This window comes from Etheostoma cragini, chromosome 4 (assembly GCF_013103735.1).
Source record: "Etheostoma cragini isolate CJK2018 chromosome 4, CSU_Ecrag_1.0, whole genome shotgun sequence".
In the NCBI taxonomy this organism is placed as follows: Eukaryota; Metazoa; Chordata; class Actinopteri; order Perciformes; family Percidae; genus Etheostoma; species Etheostoma cragini.
In genome coordinates this window covers 29,974,069-29,983,701 of record NC_048410.1, presented here as the reverse complement: position 1 = coordinate 29,983,701, position 9,633 = coordinate 29,974,069, and positions in this window count along the sequence as shown.

Below are 9,633 nucleotides of genomic sequence, written 5' to 3'. Positions count from 1 at the left end.
GCGTCTGTTTATGCTCTGCAGCCTTCCTTTCTGCAGCAAAGGAAGCAAACAAGTGCTTCCCATTCTGATCCTATTGGCTCCTGCACACTGCCTGCGTGGCGTGAGCGTGGTGTGAGCGTGGCGTGAGCGTGTCAGCTGCATGGCGTGTCCGTTTTTATTCCGGCTCCCGTGTTACCAGGTTAGAGCTTGCACACTGCCTGCATGACACGCACATCAAAAAGGCTAGAAATAGGACCGACACCTATTTTTCACGCAACCCGCAAGTGTGTTGGAAGAGGTTACAGGCAAATAAGAACATGAAAAAATATGTGTATTACATTTCATGAATTACATTTTGATATTTGAAAGTCTCTAGGTTTTGAAATGAATGCAGATATAAATGTAAGTTAAAAATAATAAGAAATTATTATTAATGTTCACCTGTCAACACAGAATGAAATATTCTGTAGCCTTTTTGCTGTCAGCACTGCCGACGTTGTGTCTGCAGTTCTCAAATTTGTATATATTAACGTTTAACATGAAGCATGCTGCAACAAAAAGAACGCCACGCAGGTCGCGTGCAGGAGGCGTGACGTTTTGCTGAACTTCAGCTCCATAATCCACCGGGAATGGTTATTGAACAAAGTATTAACTGGTAACCCAAATAGTTTTTTTTTCTTGTTTTGTGTCTATTTGTCAACTAACTGGTAGACAGGTATTCAGTTAGATTACTGCGTATTGCTCGCTAGTGTATTAAATAAATAAGTGAATGATAATGTAGCTTAGATGTAGTAAAGTCTGTTGGTATTTTGTAGTGAAGTCAAAAGTTCATGTTCAAGATCATTCGTGTTTATGTGTTTGTCTCTGAGTGATGTGAACTTACAGAAATTCCATAAAAGGGACATTTGAAAAGACATTGCTATTTGAAGATATTCTGTTTTATTCGTCTAAGAATCCTCTTTAGGCAGGGGCATGTTTGTGTGTCTGATAAGTGTGTATGCAGGCGTTTAGGGTGGTCTGGGTGAATGCATGTCTTTTGGGTTGAAATGCACACACAACTGTGTGCTCATACATTAGTATCATACATCAGGCTGTACATGAGGTTGAGGTTGTGTTTGTGTGTTGGGGAATTGAAAATAAATCCAACATGCATGTATTTCAGATCTCTATCAAAGAGGGTCTGAAAGACTCAACCATGCCCTTGAGCATCACACCGCATGCAGACACACAAACACATGCGCTGGCTGAGTGAACTTGCTCTTATCTCATGTTAATGTTTTTTTTTTTTTAAATCTTGTATCTCCCAAGACATCAGATGTAAGAGACAACTTCTTGGAGATAAGTATCCCTTAAAAACACACGCACGCACGCATGCATGCACGCACACACACACAGCTCAAAACAACAAGCTGCAGTGTGATGCCTGGCCCCATTAGGCTGGGTGTGTATATGTGACTGTGTGTGCACATTCTTGTTTGCCTGTACCTCTAAGCAGTTGTGTGAAGATGTCACCAGCCAACTTTCCCTAATGTGTGTTTCAGTTTTGTGCAAGCATAACTCGTAACCCTTGGATTTGTGTTTGAGTGCATGCCTATTTTGTGTGTGTGTGTGTGTGTGTGTGTCCTGTAACATTCCAGTGGCCCACATGAGCGATGCAGGCTGTGTGGCCGCAGCCGGTTCACTATAAATCACAGCGACAAACGCTGGATTCGTGCGTCGGGAAACGGCTTGTTGCTGCTGAAATGTTGGTGTGCTCACCTCCGACTACATATCTCTGTCTGCAGCACAACCTACTAACGCCCTTGGAGGAAGACGCACAAAAACACACACACACACACACACACACACACACACACACAGACACAAAGGCACAGACATCCAGGAACACTAACAGTTTTACAGAAAACCTCACGGTTAATAATGCTTCCTTTCACATGAGACACACAGTGAGCTGGTATTAGTCCACTAAAGAAATCTCTTTCATCTGACAGAAGAGTCCAAACTGGAATTTGCCCGGTTGTTAGGGACAACACACGTTTACTCACAAAAAGGATTGATCTTCCTCTAGGCTACCTTGCTATCTCCTGCGGTTAAAGGTTCAGTAAAGGTAACTTTTGTAAAAAAATACTTTTTGTCATATTAGCTGAAACTGTCATCATATCCTGAAAGTAGCTCAGTAGACACACACACACACACACACACACACTCACAGGACATAGCAAAGTCAGCTGCAGACAGAGTACTGATGTAGACCTTTATGCTTTACAGCATGCTGAACACTGAATGGTTGTCTGGGTGTTGGCAGAACACCCAGACACCCATTCAGTATGTGTCTTAGGACACTTTACCTTTAATTGTTGCTTATCTGGTCATGATTGTTACATTTTATATAGAAACAATTTGGGAACCAGGCTTTGGAGCTTGAAGGTTAGAAATAGAAGTCCTCATAAGTATAGTAGCATTTGTGTGCTGCTTTGACTGAATAGAATACATGTATATATGTGTGTGTGTGTGTGTGTGTGTGTGTGTAAAATGATTTGATTAGACAGATTTGTTCTATACTGATAACAATTAAAAAAAGAAATTCGTCAAATCTATGCTTCAGTGTTCATGCTTGTCAGATAGAACAGACACATTGTCCTGCTGCTGATGGCAACAGATGTTGAACTGAAAAAGAAGCAGACAGTTGTGAGGGAAATACAAAACTACATGATTTATTATTATAATCTTTTTAAACTGTGGAGAAGCCACATTCAGTGCGCCTCATAGCCAACAGGCCGTGACATTGAATCCCAGGTGGTCTGAACACAGTGAACTTTTAACAATCTAATGAAGCACAATTACTACAAGGCTCTCCAGGCGCCTCCCAGGCAGCTCCGCATAATTCCTACCGATTTGTCCATTTTACAAATATTGATTGTACTTTATGTGGTTGATGTTGGACAGTGATGGCATGTGGCTATAAGTCCTTCATCAGGATCGGGAAATCAACACCAGTCTCCCGCCGACTCTGCTAGCCTGCTTGGTCAAAGTTTTCAAAGGTAAACACCAGAGGAAACCCAGAGGTGAATGTGTAGACTGCTATGGCTACAATCCAGACAAGCAAGACCCTCTCTGCGTCTGTCTCCATTTCTACATCAGAGGGGGAACCGAGTCGCCTGGCTCCACCCTCCTACGTACTTCCGCTCAATTTTCATTTTCCATCAGTACTCCCTCTGGGTTTGAGGCATATTCTCAGGTTTTCTCCAGCCAAGTCTTCACCGGTCCAATCAGCAAACAGAGGGATTGGCTGAGAATGATGATGTTGAGGTTGTGCGCTAGCCGTAATGGCGGCGGAGAAAGATGCGAGCGAAGCCATTCGGTCAGTTGCGGCACTGCTGCCAAATTAAGAAATTAAAACCCGAAGCAAGAACAATCTTTGCTGAGTGTTGTTTGTGGCCATGATGTTGGCGTCCTCCTACCCACGGGGTTGGGGTAAAGTTAGATTTCCCAGGCCGCTCTGTTAGTGGTGAAGGAGCTGAGACTAACGGTAGCGATGCTAAGCCGACGCCACAGCAAAACGTCAGCGATTGGTTATGGTAGATCCAGAGTGGTCTGGGAAGATCCAATAGTTTTAAACTTCAACAGGACCCGCCTTCAAGGAAGTTAACACTTGTCAATGGAGAATGGCCAAACTCTCTGGACTAATGAAATGGACCAGAGTCTGGCAGGACCGGGCTAATGTACCAGAGTCTGGTAGGACCAGGCTAATGGACCAGAGTCTGGTAGGACCAGGCTAATGTACCAGAGTCGGGTAGGACCAGGCTAAAGGACCAGAGTCTGGCAGGACCGGGCTAATGTACCAGAGTCTGGAAGGACCAGGCTAATGGACCAGAGTTAGGTAGGACCATGTTAATGGACCATAGTCTGGTAAGACCAGGCTAATGAACCAGAGTCCGGTAGGACCAGGCTAATGAACCAGAGTCCGGTAGGACCATGTTAATGGACCAGAGTCTGGTAGGACCAGGCTAAGGGACCAGAGTCTGGTAGGACCAGACTCAACTCAGCTGGAGCTGTGGAGTATGAATCTGTGGTTGGAGTTGGAGTCTTTCTCTCACTCCCAACCAGTCGAGGCAGATGCCCCCCCACCCTGAGCCATGGTTCTGCTTGAGGTCTTAAAGGAAGTGTTTCCTTGCCTCTGGGGCCTAGTGCTTGCTCCCGGTGGGTCAACTGTTGGGTTTGTGTAAATGACATCACAGAAAACGCTCTAGACCTGCTATAAAAATGAATTGAATTGATTTATTAACACTCCTGTGGGTCGTGTTAGAGGGTCGGGAACAAACGACTGACCCTGTATGGTTTGGAGGACTTGTTGGGCTCGAGATGTGGAAACGTCGTCTGTGAGTTGTTTTCTCTAAGTGTCTTTTGTGCAGCTTTTAACATTACAGGAAGTGTGTGTGAGTGTGACCTCAGCCCTCTATTTATGTCAATTTCTACTCACTGACTGTTGATGATGATTCAGAGCCGTTTATATTCAGGCACATCGTGGCAGGTGGATGGTTGATGCTTTGTGGAGGTGCTTGTTTTCTAAAGTAAAAGGGAACGCTCTTACAATCCAATGAATTCTGCTTGAATTGATGGTATTTGTGTTCCAATGGGAGCCAACTGGAGGTCATTCAGTCTACCCACCTTGTGATTTACCTCCGCGTCACTGATAATATCCTGCTGCTGCTGTGATAATGTCCTTTCCACATCCTGCTCCCATATTACCAGTTATGCTGCTGCATTCATTTCATACTACACAGGTGGTTTCACAGTCTCTCCCTCATTCAACAAATCGGATTCTGTCTGTCAAGCTTCAGCTTATAAAATCCAATTCTCTCTCCATCACACTGTTCAGCGGGTGCCTGTCGCCGTCTCCCTCCTCTTCTTTCTTTCCTCTCATTGTTTTCTATCTTTTACTCTTCCCTTTCTTCTTTACATCTCATATTGTTTTCTGCGTTTCTCTTTCTCCCCTTTCATTTATTTGTTTCACTCTCCATTTTTCTTCTTACCTTCTTACCTTCTTTTCTTCCCATATTCCCATCTGCCTTTGCATCTCTTTCCACTTTTTCTTCTTCTTTGACAACATTTTTCTTTCTATACTTTCTCCGTTCCTTTTTATCTCTTTGTTCCATTTTCCATCTCTTTTTGTCTCTGCATCTTCTACATCTTTCACTCCCGCTGTCCTTCTTCCTGTCCTTCTGTCTTTGACCGCCCTCTGCGTCATTTGCCTTTCATCTTTTCTTTTCTTTTCTCTTCTCTTTTTTTCCTCTGATGATTCTTTATCAACATGCCACTACTTTCATTCTTTCTTACTTTTTACTTTCTTAGTTTTAATTTTTTTCTTCATTCTGTGTCTTTCTTTACCTCAACCTGTCTTTACACCTCTTTTTTTGTTTACTGTTTTTTCTTCCCTAGCTCATTTTTTTTTGCCTTTTCCTCTGTTCTTTCTTCAAACCTTTACCTGTGCCTCTCTGGGCTTTTCCTTCTTTGTGTCAGCAACCCCCCTCATGTCTGTCTACCTGTCTGTTGTCCTTTCCGTCTGTCTGTCTGCCTGTGTTTCCTCCTGCTTCCTCTCAGGCTGTGCTGGTTCATCACTCTGCATGCTGCTGGGATGGAATTTCAATGCAAATAGTGAGCGAAACACAAATGGCTCAGGTTCTCGGAGAGAGAGAGAGACGGAAAGAGAAGAGATCTGAGTAAGTGAGCGGCAGCGTGCGACTTCCATTTTTCTGATTTCCCAAATGGAGAAGCAAACCATCAATCACTCAGAGAGAGAGAGAGAGAGAGGGGGGGGGGAGTGGGGGGGACAGATGTCTCTCCTGTAGCAAGCACAGCTGCAAATCACTGTCAATTACATAAAAATCTCGTCTCCAATTTCTGTGAAACACACACTGTTGCAGGTGCACACAGAGACCCACAGACCACCTGCATATGAATTTAAGACTATCTTCTTTGATAGTGGAAGTGATATCTGACTGGTAGATGGAGATTTCCCCGGCTGAGAGCTGAAAGCGGGACTCCCCGCTGTAATGACTTCACGCTAGCAGACGTCACCTTTTTCATCTCTTTTTTTCTGTTCGCTAGCCTTCTCTCGCTCTGCAGGAATTCTCCATGGCTGGTATGCTTCTTTGTCAGTTCTGTCCAATTTGAGGACACTTTATACACGATGACTGTTCTAAATAGGAAAAATTATTTCCCAGGCATTTTATACTGCTAATCATGTCTGAATGTCATATTCACAGATGTGGAAATGTTGGACGATGATTCTTCAATCTATTATGGGCTGACACATGAGCCGTGGGCAGGATAAATTAAACAGGGCAAACACATGAAGAAAGACAAGAAAATGTAGGAAAATGTACAGAATAGGAAAAACAATGAGAGCAAGTCGTGTTAAAGTCACAGTCACAGTATAAGCAGACCCATGCCATGCATAATATTCAACTTCCTCATTAAATCTTAAATATGTTTTGATTCTTTACTTATTCCTCTGCTCTTCTTTTGCTCTTTTCTTTTTTATGTTGCATCTTTCAAAAAGTCCACAATAATCCAAATGGGAGCATGTTTAACTTCTTCCAGGCTGCTAGCTTTGCAGCCCAGTCTCAAACAACAGGACTTTGACCCTGGAGACCGGGGATGGCGTCCCGCGTGTGGCGGTCTGTCCCGTTGTTGTGGCCGGCGTGTGGCGTTTCATTTCCCCGTTGTTGCGTCCCCCAGAAGCCGCAGCGCAAGTTGTTGTCACTGTCGCGCTTAATGTGTCCTAATGAGCCGCCCAGTGTCATGACAGTTTGTATATTAAATATATTAATATAAATATTATATTTGAGGGTCTTTCACATGCTGTCTCAGCTAGCGGTTAGCCAAATTCTAATTTTCCGGTGGAGGCTAACGGCAGAACTAACGATGGAACACATCGTGCAGTGTTGTAAATCCTCGTACATCAGGTTTATATCAAGATTATCATATGCACATGCATAGGACGGACGGTGCAGGCAGGACGGACGGTGTACCGACAGACACACACGTGATAATGCATGGGACTCATTTAAACAGATATTCTTTCTTTCTCCATGCTTAATATTGTTTGAACATAACTTTTCTTTAATTTTGGCCACAAGCTCTCTTACTTGAAAAGGGAGACATGGAAAATTAGATTTCCCAAGCATTATACCTGAATGCCACGTGTGCCTCCGGGGACGTTGGCTGTTTTTGAGTGCAGGTGAAGTGCGGGCTTTGATAAGAATTACCTCCCAGCTCCAGCTCACAAGGCTGTAATTGGATGATAGACTTCTTCAATTACAACTATTTCTATTTTAATCTACTATTTCAATCTTTTTTTCCCCTGAATGTTTTTTTGCATTTCTTTGTAAAATGCAATTCCCCTGAATGATTGGTGTAAGTTTAAATGGGGACGGGGTGCTGATATGTATGGACCTGGGATCAGTGGAACCCAAGGGACGATAAGAAATCTTTCTCCAGAAAACCTTTGTTCTTTCTTTTCTTGTTTTTGCTTTTTGCACTCTAAAGTTTGGGCGAGCGCCTTGTCCGTTATCTGGATGATAAAACATTATAGGATTTACCATAAACATGCTAAGAATTATTCCCATCTAGCATTGAGATCATAAATCGCAATCAGCTCTATCTCGCCACGCAAATATAAGTACGTATTACAGCTACGGTGGCCGTCACGCTTCAAAAAGCAAACGTGTCTATCCGTTGTGGTTGTTGGAGTTCAGGTCAGAGAGTGGCGTGGACACCGACGCCCCCAACGGAGAGGAGAGAAAGAGAGAGAAAGAAAAAGAGACCCAAGCAGTCAATGATAATTAGGACTTGGTGTGTCCAGCTTCCTTCTTCAAACCTGCCGGGGCCGGGAAGCAACGATACCAATCAGCAGAAGCTGAGTCGGAAACGCAAAAGACGGAGCAAGATAGCCTGTATGTCCGTTACTGGCTAACGTATTTCAAGATGCCGCATGACTTTGCACAGTCCAGCCCAGTTCATGCAAATGTACAAATTCAAGCCAATAGGAATACTTGAACTTGATGGTGGTGGACAAGTGCAACGCTGATTTTGACAATGTTCAACTACAAACGTTACACAATGTAGCTTTAAATTGGACCTCCCACCTGAGTTGACCCACAGACAAACATTTGGTAACAGCTAAACAATAGAGTTACCTCAGACATTTTATAAATATAAATCGACCGAGTTGTGAAATGAAAAACCACGTAATATTCTTATTTACATGACCCTACTATAATGGAGGCAGAGCTAACAGTTGTGCCATTAGCTACACAAACAGATAATGTAAAAGCAGTTTTGGCTGTAAAATAATTCATAATAAGCTCCCCTTCCCACCTTACAGTAGACACAGTGTCAGAGAAGCTTGTTCATAGGAAAAGTTTTGCCAGCGCCACTGGGCTGGAGGAGTCTGATCTGTAGCAAAGCAGCCCTCAGGAGAAAAGCTGTTTAATCTGCTTTTGTGAAAGAAAAAATAGAATAGAATTGACAACTATATTCTGACAAAATATGAACCAAAATGAGGCAGTCCTCCGGCCAGTCACAAGCTGGGGAAATGAAAACAGTGGAAAGAGCAAAGAATATTTTGTTTTGTTTTTGTATGCAGTCCTTCATTCAGACACCTGTTTTCCAGAAACTAGAGACACAAAGCAGTGTCACTCTGTATTCCCAACAACCAAACATGGCATGGGGGGGGGGGGGGGGGGGGGGGGGGGGGGGGGGGGGGGGTGTTGGTACTGGATGCGAGGTGCAGACGTAGTTCCATGACACTGGGCTGGCTCTCAGGGATTTCTGTAACAGTGGTGATACAACGGTTTCAAAAATAATTTATTTCCTTTATGTTCCTGCATTGACCTAAAGTCAGCGCACCAAAAGAAGTTCAAGTACATGAATTTAATTACTTTACGCACAATGCCGATTTTGATTCAGTTAAACTCTAATCACTGCTGTGTTGTGAGGGTTGATATTTAGTTAGAAGCCGTGACCATGCGTCTGTGCAGCTTTATTCAGTGGTGCAGCGACTCGCTGCAGACAGTCAAGGCTCAGTCGTGTCAAAGCACAAGAGCAAACGCTTGGGAAAAGCAAAGAAGATCAAATAGAACTGTTTTATTCCATCCTGAACTCATTCAGAACCTCGGTGAGTTCACTAAGCACTGCGATGGATGAAATGAGTTCATATAAAAACAGCTTTACACTAATATTGATTATGGGCAATTGTAGTTCATGAAAAGACTGTTACAGACACCTTGCCAAGGCCATCAGGTTATAAACGTATAGAGATTCCCATCAAAAAAAGGTTTGATTTTATTGTCAGATTTTAGTGTGTGTGTGTGTGTGTGTGTGTGTGTGTGTGTGTGTGTGTGTGTGTGTGTGTGTGTGTGAGAGAGAGAGTTCATGCGTGTGTGTCTATCCATGTCCAACCTCTCTTGCTACTTTTTGCATAAATCCAAGTTCCACTATTCTTACCATTCTCTGTAAAAATTGATTTCTGCCTCCTCACTGGGAAGTTATTGGTGCTCAATAAGAAAAAAAACATTTAAGGTCTGATGACATGCTGCTCTTTGGATGCTTTTATATAGACCTTAGTGGTCCCTAATACTGTATCTGAAG